The sequence below is a fragment of the Trichosurus vulpecula genome, chromosome 5 (assembly GCF_011100635.1).
Source record: "Trichosurus vulpecula isolate mTriVul1 chromosome 5, mTriVul1.pri, whole genome shotgun sequence".
Lineage (NCBI taxonomy): Eukaryota > Metazoa > Chordata > Mammalia > Diprotodontia > Phalangeridae > Trichosurus > Trichosurus vulpecula.
In genome coordinates, this window is record NC_050577.1 from 2455134 (window position 1) to 2470122 (window position 14989).

Here is a 14989-nt window from a genome sequence, read left to right on the forward strand (position 1 = left end):
TAAAAAAAAAGAAACTGAAGATGCCTGTTTATTGAGTCATTAGTCTTCATTTAACTAAGAAATTTACTTTTTTTCTTCAGGAGTTCAAAGAATCTCAGCATTAGAATGGACCCCAATTCAACCCGTTCCTGGAGGTAATCCCCAGTACAACATCACCGACAAATGGTTTTCCAGTGTAAATGCACACTTGAAGACTTTCCATGAAAGAGAACTCACTACTTGAGGGCTAGTCTACACCCTGCTCTGGGATAGCTCTCGGTGTTAGGAAGGCTTTCCTGATGCAAGTCTGCATTTACTCCTCTGCATCTTCCATGCCTTGGTCCTGCTTCTGTCCTCTTTTACATGGCAGCCTTTCAAACACTTGAAGAGAGCAGTCATGGTTCCCCTTGGTTAAGTCTTCTTTAGGAAGGAATTCTAATCTGAAGTTCATAGAGTTGGACTTGTGGCTTTTTCGCCATCCTAAATGTTTCCCTCTGGATCCTCTCCAGCATATCACAGCCTTTACCAGAATGTGGTGCCTAGACTGAGAACAAGGTTCCAGAAAAGGACTTAACAGGAACAGACTTCTCAAGGTCCACCACCTTCTCTTTCCTGGAAGCAGTCTCTCATGTAGTTTAGTCCAGCAAAGTCCAAAGCCTTTTAGGCTTCCACATCACATGACTACTTCTTATTGAGCTTGCAGGCCAGTCAAACCCACATATCTTCTGCAAACTCATCACTAACCTTTTTATATTTGGGAAGCTGATTGTTTTTATTCCCAAGCATAAGAATAGATACTTTCCCATACTAACTTTACAGAAATTCAGAATAATAAAATCTAGAATGTTAATAAGGAATGCTAGAGGTGATCTAGTCCAATCCCCACATCTCTACAATTTCCCAAATGAGTGAGGCACCAAAAGGGTAAGGAGCTAGCCTAAGGTCATGTGACACAGGGACACTCGGTCACACTTAGATAAATAAGGCAAGATGGTTTGCTCTTCAGTCCAAACAGAACCATGGTCTATTCGGGTTGAGATGTGAAGTCTTGGATTTTCTGTTCTCTAAGGTTAATCCTGATGAGTTTCTAGCTGACTGATTTATTTCAGAGCAGAGTTTCATTAGAACAAAAGCAAATCTTGTTTTTGTTTTTAATGCAGAATGGAGAAAGAACTGTAGAATGGAGATGTCATTCACATTACCTCCACCTTTGCTCTCAACACACTTCTCTCCATGACCCACCTCATCCCATCACAAACCCAAACCCATTAACCAGGAGCATCTGGGATGTTCAGATGAATCTTTTTTGGGGGGTGAGGTGGGAGAAGATTGTGGGCCTACAAGGAAACTTGCATCACTTTGCCAGCGTGAAGCTTACTTTCCCAGGTTGGTTTAGGTCTATGCACAAGATTCCCTGGAGCAGACTTCCTTGGTTTTCTCTTTTTTTCCTATTGAGGAGGGTAGTGACGACTGACAATTTTGTGAATTTCTTTAAAAATGTCAGGCAAGATTTTGGGAAAGGAATTTTTATTGGTTTATAAAGGCTTGCTCAGAATCACAGTTGTGAGCAAAGGTTGGCCCTGAGAGTGGATCTCCATTGTTTGTTACCTTAGTGGCATCTCTGGTGAAAGACAGTAGGGATGCATTGGCTTTCAATAAGTACATTTGGGATGGGTCTCTTTTTTTTGGTCTAGATGTATGATCCCTTAATATGATGATGTCCAGGTATGGAGATTCCCTCCTTCTGTTGATGAATATCTCTACCTTAGCTCCTTAGAGAGTTGCCTGGGGATCTTCAAGGTTGTAAAGTGCATGGCTAACAGGCATAGACCTTTAAATAAACAGTAGAACCTTTGTTTGACTCTTTGGTTAGCACACAAGAACAATTCTAGATCCATATAGCTAATATCTGTTAGACAGAGACACTATTGGCACTCAGGTCTTCCTGACTCCAAGGCAAGAGTTCTATCAAGTATGTCACACTGTCTTTCTTGGATGATATCAACTCTTAAAAATGATAAAAGTTTGACTTGAACCTTTAGACTTCTCTTACCTGAAAATGCTCAAGTAAATTACAGGGATGATCATGAGTGTGTCATCCCCCACCCCTCAGCCTTCCCACTCCTCAGTGCATCAGTTACTCTTTAAAATTAGATGGGATGGACTGAAATGACCCTGGGCTGAAGGTTCTTGAAAGAATAATTATGAGGTAAAAACAACAGTAATGATACGAACCATAGGAAGAGCTAGAAACATCTTTCAAGCATGTGAGAAACAGACTAGAAACCTACAGAATTGTTTTTGGAAGAAAAAGATATCAGTTCACTCATAGCAATGAAGACTGACAGTAACCACCTACCTTTGAACTTGTTGGATTTAACAAATATTTGCTTTCACCTGCATGAAAGAAAGGGCAAAAATCCAAGAGTAGAACCAAAAGGCCCTCTCTAGGCAACATCTGTGTGGATTCAACTAACATTATGTTGGCAAGGAAGCACTGAACAAATGCCTGAGACATACAGATTTGTGCAGGGGCGGGGAACCTCTGGCTTTGAGGCCACATGTGTCCCTCTAGGTCCTCAGGTGTGGCCCTTTGACCGAATCCAAACTTAACAGAATAAATCGCCCCGTTAAAAGGATTTGTTCTGTAAAACTTAGACTCAGTCAAAAGTCGGAACCCAAGGACCTAGAAGGCCACATGTGGCCTCACAGCTGCAGGTTCCCCACCCCTGGTTTAGAGAAAGAGGGATCTAAGATGACAATTCAGGAGCAGGTCAAAGCTTCTAGAAATTACAGAAGGTTGATCCTTAGGGAGGCCAAACTTAGTGACCAATGCAGATTATGCAAAGAGATGGTAAAAACTGTGTAACATCATTGCAGGCTACAACAACGTAGCACCTACAGCACCAGTGGTTCTCTTTCATGGACAGAAGACAAATCCCATTCAGCAAATACGGACTTCAAAAGATCCTGGAGAACTCACCCGATAAAGTGGGCCTTTATTACAGGCATAACTGTTGTTCACAATCACTTCGTTATAACACTGATCATAGAAATTTAAGGACAATGATTTTAATAGATGTCCCCATACAAAATACCCCAAATGTCCAACCTATATGGAGTGAAAAGTTGTCAAGGTCTAAAGACCAAGGATAAAGAATGAAGTCACTGGGAAAGGGGAGGAGATGCACAAGACACACTGTTGCTGGCTCGGTGGGGGCCACACTACTGGGGATCCTTCTTGTTCAAACACAAATGCAGTCATTTGATTTATCTGGAGAAAAGTCTAAAGAACATGAAATATGAGAATAATAACAGGATATGGATGTGGCCCAGGATCATTTCTATGTGAATTTCCCCGAAAGAGAGGGAAATGAGACGAGTAATAATAATGAAAATAAACAATTAATAAATAATATGACAAATAAACAAAATATTAAATAATCATTATATTGGTGGTGATTGGGATAAATGATAACACAATAGTTATATTAGTAAAGACAATAATATTTACTTGTAAAGCTATGTCTTAGCTATAATTACTAACATACAGGTTTACAAAACACATTAACTGATTTATCTCATTTGATCCTCAAAATGATCCTGCCATAGAAGTGCTATTATTAATCTCATTTTGCTACCAGGCAACTGACATTAGGAGAGGGAGAATTGAATGGATAGAGTGTGACCCCAGACAAGTCCCTTATCCTTTCTCAGCCCCAATTTCCTTGTCTGTAAAATGGGGATAATACAAACACCTCCTAATTAGGAAGATCAAGTGAGATGTCTTTATGGTGCTCCCCACAGCTTTACATGATCTAGAGATGTGAACTGTAGTCTGGGATCCTCTCGGAAAAACCAGGGTTAAACAGCTACTGAATGTCAATGCCAAGATTTGCATCTAGAACTCCCTGGCTCCGAGCTCAGCACTGTAGCAAAGCTTATATAAAAGTTAAATGATCAAGTCCAGGCTGTCAGGTCTTCCTAGAGAAAGGTGCCTGGGCTCCCTATTTCCACAATGCAAGATGCTGATTCATCCCCATTAGTGGGCTCCTGTGTGGCTTCCTTTCCAACATCATCAGTTCTATGCAAACTGAAATTGAAAAATACTTGATCTTTTCTATTTTCGAATCAGGTTTTACAAGTCTGTGTTCTCAAAGGTGAAAAGAGCTTGCAATGAGCATGTTTTTGAAGTGAGGGGAAGCAGAGAGCCTGGCATTTCTGAGAGAGAGAGAGAGGGAGAGAGAGAGAGAGAGAGAGAGAGAGAGAGAGAGAGAGAGAGAGAGAGAGAGAGAGAGAGAGAGAGAGAGAAAGAGGGAGAGATACAGAGACACAGACAGAGACACAGAGAGAGGCAGATATACACACACAGCATTGCTTGACTCTGCCAGGGTGACTATCCTTTAGCATTCACAGCTTTTGGGGACTTTGGTGTCAAGAATGAATTACAAGGTTTGGAGTGAGCCTCCCTTTTGAAGTTTAGGGAGCAAACTCAGTCAATTCAGCCAAATTCCACTAACATTTACTGAGTACCTATTAAAGCTGTGGGCCTCTTTCATAAATACAGAGCTGGAGCAGAGCTCAGAGAAATCCAGTCCAAGCTTGACAAATGAAGAAACTGAGGCCCAGAGAAGTGAAGTGGCAAAGCCATGAAGTTAGAAGTGGAAGAGCTGGAATTTAAGCCCAGGTCTGCTGAAGCCAAAGCCAACTGGTTACTCCATCTGTCAACAAATATTTATGAAATACTTATGTACCAGGAACCATGTTCAGTGCTGGGAATACCAAGAAAGGCAAGGAGAAGCAAGGCAACTAGGTGGTACAGTGGATACAGTGCAGGGTCTGGAGTCAGGAAGGCTCATCTTCCTGAGTTCAAATCTAGCCTCAGACACTTGCTAGCTGTGTGACCCTGGGCAAGTCTCTTAATGCTGCTTACCTCAGTTTCCTCATCTGTAAAATGAGCTAAAGAAGGAAATGGCAAACTACTTTAGTGTCTTTGCCAAGAAAACCCCAAGTGGGGTCATGATTGAACGACAACAGTGCCCTCAAGGAGAAAATGTGCAATTATCTATGTACACAAATGGAAGGTAACTTCAGAGGGAAGGATGGGGTGGGGAGGGTGAGAGATGAGAGCTGGGAAAGGCCTCCTGTGGAAAGTAGGATTTGAGCATAATCTTCAAGGAAGTCAGGAGGCAGGGATGAGGTCGGTGAGCATTCTAGTCATCGAGAAGAACCAGGGCAAAGAGTGTTGAGTGGGAGGAACAGCACCTAAACCAATGTGGCTGGAATGGACAGGGTATAGAGGGGAGTAAAGTTTGAGAAGGTAGGAAGGTAGGAAAGGGCCAGGTTGTACAAAGCTCTAAATACCAAATGATTTTGCATTTGCTTCTGGAAGTGATAGGGGGCCAAGTGAGTTTATTGAGTGTATGTGTAACATGATCAAGCCTACTCTTGAGAAGAATCACTAAAGAGTGGCTTGGGGTTGGGAAAGACAAGGCAGAGACCACTCAGAAGCCTATTGCAACGGTTTAGGTGAATGGTGATGAGGGCATATAGTAGGGTGGTGACTCTGGTAGTGGAGTGAAGGGCATACACACATACACACACATAGGGGGAAGATGTTATGTAGAAATGAAAAGATTTGGTAGTGAGACTGAGGAAATCGATGACCACAGCCTCTGTGACAAAGAGGGTGGTGGAGTCCTTGATGGTAGTAATGATAATGCTAAGTAGCCATAGGAAAGTTGCTGGGCAGCTAGGTGGTGCAGTGGATAGAGCTCTGGGCTGGGAATCAGGAAGACTCATTTTGAATTCGAACCTGGCCTCAGACACTTCCTAGCTATGTGACTCTGGGCAAGCCACCTCATGGCCTCAGTTTCCTCATTTGTAAAATGAGCTGGAAAAGAGAGAGACAAACCTTTCCTGCATTTTTGCCAAGAAAACCCCAGATGGGATCATGAAGGGTTGGAAACTGAAACTGAAGGACTCAACAAAGAAAATAAGGAAGTTAAGAGGAGACAGTTTGAGGGTAGAAAGAATTAGTTCTGATTGAACTTGTTGAGCATAGAGAAGCCAGTTCTACCTAGATGTGGAAGGCATTGGATACCAGGCAAAGGCTTTTCCATTTTATCCCGAGAGTCATAGTGAGCCCTTCAAGGTTTTTGAGTAGGGGGTCGGCAGCTCCCTCAGTAGTGTTGTTTTTCATGTTAAGAGTTAGAGAAACAGCAGAGTGAGGTGGATTTACAATTCAGACTGGGTGGGAATCTCTGTTATTTACTCCCTGTTCCCTGTGTGAACTTCCACAGGACAATTCTCCTTCTCAATCCTCAGTTTCCTCATCTGTCAGATGAGCCGGTTGAGTTGTATTTACCACAGACCTTTCAACCAATCATCAGTCCTTTAGCAAATGCTTGCTATGCAAATTAAACACTCCTCATCTTCAAGGGGCTTCCATTCTATTGGGAGAGAAGACAATACAAGAAACAACAAAAGTCATATGCTATTTTTTTCCTCCTAGAGTATGGAAATTGTGCTATGTACAGCAAGGGAAAAGAATATACCTACTCTCTCTCCAATAGAGCCCCCCCCCCCCAACAATGCTGGTAGCGGGTTAGACAGACGCTTCTCCTTCTGGCTTTTCCTTTGTCCACGAAGATCCAAGAGGCAGAAACCTAGTAGCAGCAGCAGCAGCAGTTTTTCTGGAAGTCCACTGGAGCCCCTTCAAGCCAGGAGGAAAGCGTAGGAGGCAGGAAAGAAGCTCGGTGGTCTCTCCAGGGAGAGGCGTTGCCTCCTTTTCGTTGGCTGAGAGGTTTAAATGGGGTCTCCGGAGCCGAAGTGACTTAGGCTGGGGAGTGCGAGCGAGCTCCTCGACAGCCCCAGAACATCTACGCCGGCCCAGCGGGGCGGGAGGCGAGCCGATCTTGCTCCTGAGGAAGGCTGGCGTCGCACCGAGGTGTCTGTTCTCTGACAGTTGGCGCCTTGGACAGTTCCCGGCAGGTGCCAGTCGAACGCTCGGTTCGCCTTTTTTGTGGAGCACGGGCTCACCCAAGCCTCATTGTTTCGATGAAAGACGAGGGTCAAAACAGGCTTGATAATATGCGGGCTGTATTGGGCTGGAAGGGAAGATTTAGGTGGGCAAGGAAGGAGGGAAGGCTTCACCTCAGGCGGGCCACGAACCTGAAGAGGCCAAATGAGAATGGGTCGATTCTGGTCCTCAGAGTAAGAGGAGGAGGAGGGGGAAGAAGGGGAGAGTGGGAATGACTACTTGACCTGGCACTCTCACTCACTGATAGGACAACCTGCCTTATTTGGATTTCACGGAATAGGGGGTAAATTAGAGAGATGAAAATAAGAAAGGAGTGCAGAGAGGGAAAAGAGATACGCGGAAGGAGAGGGAAAATGGAGGGGGGAGAGACAGAGACAGAGGCAGAGGCAGAGACAGAGACAGGGAGAGAGAGAGAGAGAGAGAGAGAGAGAGAGAGAGAGAGAGAGAGAGAGAGAGAGAGAGAGAGAGAGAGAGAGATTTTGAAGTACTGGAGGATTAGCTTGTAGATCCGTATGCAGTCCCTTCCTCACCTAGATATCACCACACTCCCCACCTTTCTCCATTCAGGGTCCGACAGAGCTTTCTGAACCAACCTTGTCTCCACCCGGCCTGAGGCAGGCCAGGTAAGCTCTGAGGACCATGTGGGGCCCGCTGGCCAATGGGTCCCCTGAGTCCCCACGGAACTAGTTTTGAACAGCTCCCCCCACTCCCAGGATGTTGTCTAGCCCCCCCTTTTCTTCAAGCCCCCAGGATGGAGCGAGCTAGGGACACGAAGCTCAAGGTTCCCGCCCCGTCTATGTAGTCCAAGCCCCGGGCCCAAAGGCGCCGCCGAGAGGAGGTGAGCTCCGACTCGGGCTCTGGTTTGAGGCTGGGAGGTGAGGTTAAATATGAAGGGTGGATGTGTATGGGGGGGGGGTCATTCTCTTTTTCAGGTGACTGATGGCGATGGGGCGTCACTGGAAGAGAGGAGGAAGGAAAAGGAGAGTAGGGGTAAAGGACTCCGAGAAGGGGGGCCGCGTCGAGGTCGTTCCTGCACCCCGCAGCTTCATGGAGATCAAGGTTCCTCACCCCTCCACCCCATTCCCCCAAAGTCTCAAGTCCTGCTTTTCCCCTCCTCCCCCGCACAGGATCTGCCTCGGAAGTTGCCGCCCAGCGGGCTGGCCACCTCCCCCTCCTCCTCTCCTTGTGTCGTCCCCCACCCCCCAGCCCCACTGGTTTCCAGCCGAGAGAGACGAGCGGCAGCGAAAGCCTGGAGAGGCGGCTGCTCCGGCTCCTCCTCCTCGCGCCCGCCGCCGCCGCCACCGCCTCTGCCACCGCCTCGGACTTCGTGTCCCGCCTCCCAGTGCATGCCCCGGAGGGTCTCAATCCCGGCTTGTCTAGGTCCTGAAGCTTGTCTCTCTGTTTTTCTGCGCGTCTCTTTGGGTTTCGGTTATCTCTCTGGCCCTAGCTGGAGCCTCCCTCCACCTTCCCAGCTCTCTGAGCTCTCCAGTTTCCTGCGATGTGAATCCAGCTGGCATCGGGGCGGCCTCGAGCTTCCTTGAACTGCACCCACCCCTGGGTGCGAGCCCGGGAGGCATTTCGGAGTCGATTCCTTTCAGGCTGGGCAAGTCCGAGGAACCCACCCGCCTCTGCTGAGGCATGGAGGCGAAGCGCCCGCCGGGGGACCTCCGGCCCACCACCCAGCCCCAACCCTTGTAGCTCTATTCTACATGGAGCCTTCCCGGAGAGGGACCCGGTCGCCTTCCCACTCTGCTCGGTGCGGTACGTGTAAGGGTGCCAGTCTGCCCATCTCCTCTCCTCTTTCCCTCTTCTCTGTTCTTCACCCCCCAAAAACCCCGTCCTCCTCTGTCCTCTCCTCTCCTCTCCTCTCCTCTCCTCTCCTCTCCTCTCCTCTCCTCTCCTCTCCTCTCCTCTCCTCTCCTCTCCTCTCCTCTCTTCTCCTCTCCTCTCCTCTCCTCTCCTCTCCTTTCCTCTCCTGTCCTCCTCCCCATCCCTCTCTTCTACTCGGTAGATTGGGACGGAGAAAGGAGGAAAGAGGAAAGGGAAGTGGAGAGGCTCCTTGGAGAAAGAAAAGAACAAATATCTGGGGCGAACCTCAGCTCCTCCACCCCTTTCTAGAGCTGCGCCAGAAGTTAGCGACGGGCGTTTATCTTTGGTGGAGAAAGTGGATGCTGAACCTGTGTGGGATATGCGTTGCGGTGTGTGTGTGTGTGTGTGTGTGTGTGTGTGTGTGTGTGTGTGTGTGTGTGTGTGTGAGAGAGAGAGAGAGAGAGAGAGAGAGAGAGAGAGAGAGAAAGGGGTCGTGTGTGCACACTGATTTTTCCACCTTTTTCTGTACGCAAATCTCACGACCTCCCCCCTCCCCCACACACGTCTGGAGAAGCTAGTGCTTCTCTCTCTCTCTCTCTCTCTCTCTCTCTCTCTCTCTCTCTCTCTCTCTCTCTCCCCTCTCCCTCCCCCCTCCCTCTCACTTCTCCACTTTCCTTCCCTCCCCCTCTCTCCTCCTCTCCCCCTGTCCCCCTGTCCCCCTCCCGACCGGTCTCTCGGCTGCTGTGTGCGTGGAGAAGACTGGCTGGGTTGCTGGGGAGCCAGCAGCCGCCTTGAGTCCGAGTCTCCCTGTTTGCAATAAAGGAGAAAGGAAGGCACGTTGGCGGCCAGTGGGACTCCCAGCTCGAGCCCAGTACGCACGCCACTAATCTCGGCGCTCAGCGCTCGGCGATCTCCAGCCTTCCGCCGTCCGCGACCTGGTGGGCCAGTAGCGCAGGGGGCCAGGGACTCTCGCAGCCCCTCAACTACGGCCATTGGCACTTTGTCCTCTGGCGGGCTCCAGCTTGCCCGGCTTTTCCGAGTTCTGTGCTTTTCTCGGGGGTTCCGCTTTTTGGCCCGCGGTGCCCCAGTGTCTGCCTCTCCTTGTCTCCTTGTCTGCCGGGCTAACCTTGCCGGGTGGTCATGGGTTCTATCATTTCGTTTTTGTTTAGGCTGGTGAGAGCTCTCCTTCCTCTGTGAAGTGGTCGTCAGGGGGATCTATGTTCTTGAGGGGACAGAGACTCAGCGCAGGCGAAGGCGAGGAAGTTTGAGACGCGGGAGGATGCAGGCTGCGTATTGGTACGTCCTTCTCCTCTGGCAGCCGACTCTCTACCTGGTAAGTTTCTCTCGGTCTCGTTCTTCTGGCATTCAACGAGAAGAAAAGGCAGGGACGGGGCCGGGAAGGATGGGGTTCGGGGCCTGGAGGCAGGGAGAGAGATGCTTCTCCGGGCGGCTTCTGTGACCTAGGAGGGGAGGGGGATTCACTGGGAACAGTGAGGCGAAGTTGGCCGCCTGCCTACGGCTCGATTTTCAGTGGGGTCCCTCACCCCTTTCCCCACCCTGCCCGCCCCTTTTCTTGTGCTTCGAAGGAGCCTGCTGAGAGGGTCCTGAACCTCATCCATCCAGATATGGAGGGAAGGGATGAGGTTGTGTGTGTGTGTGTGTGTGTGTGTGTGTTTGTGCGCGCGCGCTTTGTTGCGCGCGCCGTGTGTATGTGCTTTCCCTGAGGGGAGAGGGCGGGCTTTGATGGAGAGGGGCCACAGAGAGGACCGTGGGCTCCGGGAGTTTCTGGCACAGGTAATAGGTGGGAGAGGACAGAGACCTTGCGCCTGGCTGGTGACTTTGAAAGTTCTCCAGCAGGGATGGGTAGGGGGCGGATAACTTTCTGCGAGTTGTAGGGCTCGCCTAGGATGAGTGTGCGTACAAGACAGGGTCATCCGCAAACACTTCAGGCTTTCTTCCAACCGCTCACATTATCCAGAAGCTCAAGGCTGAAGGCCTCTTCTCTCTGCTCCCCACTTTCTCTCCATGACCAAAGACCCCTTTCCCCTCATCCACTCTTTCGGGAGGTCTCTCATCCTGGCACCCGCGCAAGGGGCACGGCTGGCAGCTTCCACAGGTCTTGGAAGAGGCTCATTCCTTCTACAGACTCAGGGGCTGCGTGCTGCACCCCTGTTTCTGGTCCTCTTATCAGTCTGTTAGTGCATTTGATTCTGCAGGACCCCACCTCATAGAAGGGGGCTCAAAAGGGCTCAATCCTTGCTGTCCTGGTTATGGACTGGCTGGCTTCTGAACTGCTATCCTTATCCCTAAGGATAGGGCTATCCAGGCACGGGCCTGATTAGGAGGAACCCTTAGGGTCCCTCTGGCCTGGGCCTAGTGACAGTGGAGAGTCCCTGTTCAGTGTCTCCTGGCCTGGGTGCCGTAGCTTCTGGATCAGGGGCTGCATCTGGGCCAGTGGCCTGGGGAAGGCATGGCGATGAGGCCAGGACTCTTGAGAGAGAGAGAGAGAGAGAGAGAGAGAGAGAGAGAGAGAGAGAGCGAGCCTTTCACAGGTTGGGGGTGTGTGTGTGAGAATAACTCCACCCCTTCCCCCACCTCCACTAAGGGCCGCATTTTCCTCCTTCTCTGGCATTTCAAGGCCGCCAGAGGGCGCTGCGTGTCAGCCTCTCGGGTTCTGGATATCTCAGGGGCAAACAGGTGAACGTAGCGTGGTCAATGAGCAAGGGCATCAGAGTTAGCGGCTCCCTTGGTATCTCCAAAGCCAAACTGGCTCTCGTGTGGGTATCTCTTCGATATTACTAGTGTGTCCCGGCCCTCCCCCCTCCCCCCCCCCCCACTAGGCAGCCGGGAAGAGAGAAAGAGAGAGAGAGAGAGAGAGAGAGAGAGAGAGAGAGAGAGAGAGAGAGAGAGAGAGAGAGAGAGTGTTTCGGGGACGGGGAGCCTTGCAGTAGGAGAGCAGGGAGCCTGGGAAGTGTGGCCTGAGAGAAAGGAAAGCTTACCATGGGAGAGGCAGGACAAGCACGCAAACAGGGTTGGGGAGGGGAAGGGAAGGCACCCGCCATCCTGAGGTCCCTAAGGGCTCTCCAGCCCTCTCACAGGCAGGGAGGTCCCGAGGCAGGCAGGCAGGCAGGGAGGCAGGCGACTGGTCTGAACAGGTCTTCTCAGAAAGTAAGACCAGGCGCTCCTTGACGGGGTGGACTTAGTTTCTTCCTAGTCTTGGCCAGAGACCGTCCAGAGCCAGACAGAAGACTGCAGTAAATATTGGTCAGTGTGTGTGTGTGTGTGTGTGTGTGTGTGTGTGTGAGCGCGCACAACTGAGGTCTCTCCGCAATCCCGAGCCCAGCAGCCCGGCTCCCACTGCTGCCTTCTAAGCCCCCAGTGCCACCTCCCCAGTCTCCTTTAATTGTAAACGGGGAGCTTGGGAGACCCATTCCGGGAGCAAATTAGGCGGATCCAATTACCGCTCACTCACAGACTTCATTACCTGAATGCCTTTTGGCAGCACCAAGAAAAGAGGCGATTTCCCAATTTCTGGAAAACAATCCCCGATGTGAACAATAAAGCCGCTGCTGGAAGGGGAGGCAAAGACGCAACATTTTCCTAGGTGTGTGTGTGTGTGTGTGTGTGTGTTTGTGTGTGTGTGTGTGTGTGTGTGTGTTGGAGTGGCGGGGTGGGTGGAAGGCTGTCTGGCCAACGGTTTTCTCTCCAAGCCTTCCGTTGCTCGGGCAGTAAGCCTCTCTGGTTGGGGGTCGGGGTTCCGACCCAGAGTCATGGAGATCGCCGGGGGAAAAATTCAACTCTCTTGCATTTTGTAAACAAGCCGCATCTGGCCAACGGATGTCCAGAAGATAAGGAAGCCTGCAGGGCTATCTTCTGAGAGGAAGGGCTTTCTTGTGCTATAAGACGTTAGGTAGGCCCTGCTGGCTGGGCTTCTGCACTGAGTTTCCCCCCCACTACCCCCAGTCCCCTAATGCTCTTCCTGCAGCCTGGGCTCTGGAGGCACCTACCTTCTGGAAGGGCCCGTAGAGAAAGCCTAAATATTTATTTTCCTCTTTCCAATTGCACCCAAGGAGGTGCTGAAGAAGGCTAGGCATATACCTGACCGGGAGCCGCTGCAGCAAGGCAGTTGAGTTGGGGAGCTGCTCTCTGCCTCTATAGCTCTGTTCCTGGGCTAATCGATCTAGCCCTAAGGTAGCATTAGAAGTTGTCAGGGTAGGGATGGATTTACTAAATCATCTGCTTGCTGTGTCTAGGGCTAGAGTCCAGAGGACCCCAAGATTTTCCCTTCCCTGCATGTCTTGCCTTGATTTGCCCATTGGTCCACAGCCTTTGCTCTCACCTCTCTACCACCTGGGACCAGCTCTTTCTTTGCTGCGCAGCAAGCAAGCGTGATTGGTTTCTTGGCCCCGAGATCGAGCAGGAACCTTGGGAGGAATTTGAGGTGGATAGTTTCAACTTTTGAAGTACATTTTAGGTATAAACAAAAGGACTGGGATAGGGGTGGGGGTAGTTAAGGAGAGAACCAGCTGTTAGGAAGGTTCAAGAAAATGGGTGCGCATCTTCCAAGCAAGATTCGTTTTCTCCTGGAAGTGAATCAGAAAACAGATCCCAAAGTTCACTTATAAAGATCATTTTCTAGTAAAACACTGAAGCTCGAAAGGGGGCCGATCATCTGAAAATGCCTGGGAGTGAAAGTAAAAGCACGAGCCTGGAGATCCGGTCGGACAGGTGCCCCTAGCTCCTTCGTATTTAGGAGGGTGATCTACAGGCTGGAAGGGCTTAGCTTTGTGAAACCTCCCGGAAAAAGAGGCAACAGGATTTCACCCCCCCTTTCAGGGCTAGATGCTCTCTAGAACCTTCCCTGGTGACCTGACAGCCATAGCCACCATAAGAGATAGGTGCTTCCCCCCCCCCCTTTTTCCTGAAGAAAAGGGGTTGAGGGGAGAAGCGTGTGGTTACTGGCATAGAGAAGTGGACATCTTAACTGGAGTTATTTCTCCCTTGGGCAGGTGGAGAGCAGCAAGGGACTCATGAGAACATTTCCTTAGAGATGGTGGAGGAATCTAGTTTGGGAGTGAGCCCTCTGCAACCTAGAAGTCTATGAAGCAGCCCCCAACAACACGGACAGAAATGTAACTTGGTTGAAAGGCCTTCAGAAAATGTGTCCTTTGTCACTGAGCTAGCTGCGGTAGGGGTTGTATTAATGCCCCCAGGGAGAAGAATGAACCCCAGGGGGACCTCCTCTGGCTGGTGAGAACAGGCAAACACCTAGTCAAAATCTCTAGAAATCTGCTTCTAGTCTGAGTAGAATGGAGCTTCTGGCAAACCAACGTGGGGAAAGAGCTGAGATTTGGATGAGGCTGTTTACCCAGTGACTTCTCATCAAATGTTATAAGGGATCGTGGAGCCAGTGGAATATTTGTGCTTTGAGCTATTGGGAAAGATGATAATGCTTACTCCTTTGTGAACTGCATCCTACCACGCTGCCAGCACTGTGGGGAAAAGGGGAAGCTGAGGAAGAAAGAGAAGGGTTGGGAGGGGACGATGAGTGTCACCTCTTTGGGCTGACTTGTGGTTATTTTCAGTGACTACAGATTAAAACTGTCCATGGACATTTAAAATCAAATAGTTTTTTTTTTAAAAGAGAATGTCTTTGATAGCTACTTGTTTGTTTGTTTTTGCCCTTGAAAAGGACAAAAAAGAATCCCCGCAGGGCCACACCTCTTTGTCATCTGGTGATTTCCCTAATAAGGCCAGTTCTCTAAGTCAGACTGAAAAGGTCAGGAGCACAATAGACACAGACAGCAATGTATTGCCCCTTCACATCTGTGATTTAGGATAGGATCTGAGTCCCCTAGCTTTAAGATTTCATAGGAAATATGGTCTTTGGATGTAGGGGTCTGGGTTAAACAAGCATAACTTGGAAACCAAATATTTTCCTGGAGGGGGCAGGAAGGGAGGAGAAGGAATCAGATAGGAACCTCAGGGCTTTACCAGGCCCAGCCAGCCATGGTCCATTAGAAGAGAATGCTTTCATTTGGAGCATGGCCTTCTCCTCACCTAGGTGATGAGTTAGGGGAAAGAGCCCAGGCTTTGGGAGAAAGCTAAGTGGCTTGGTTGTTGCTAAGCCATCCTGAAGCGCTTTTTTTTTTTCCTTCT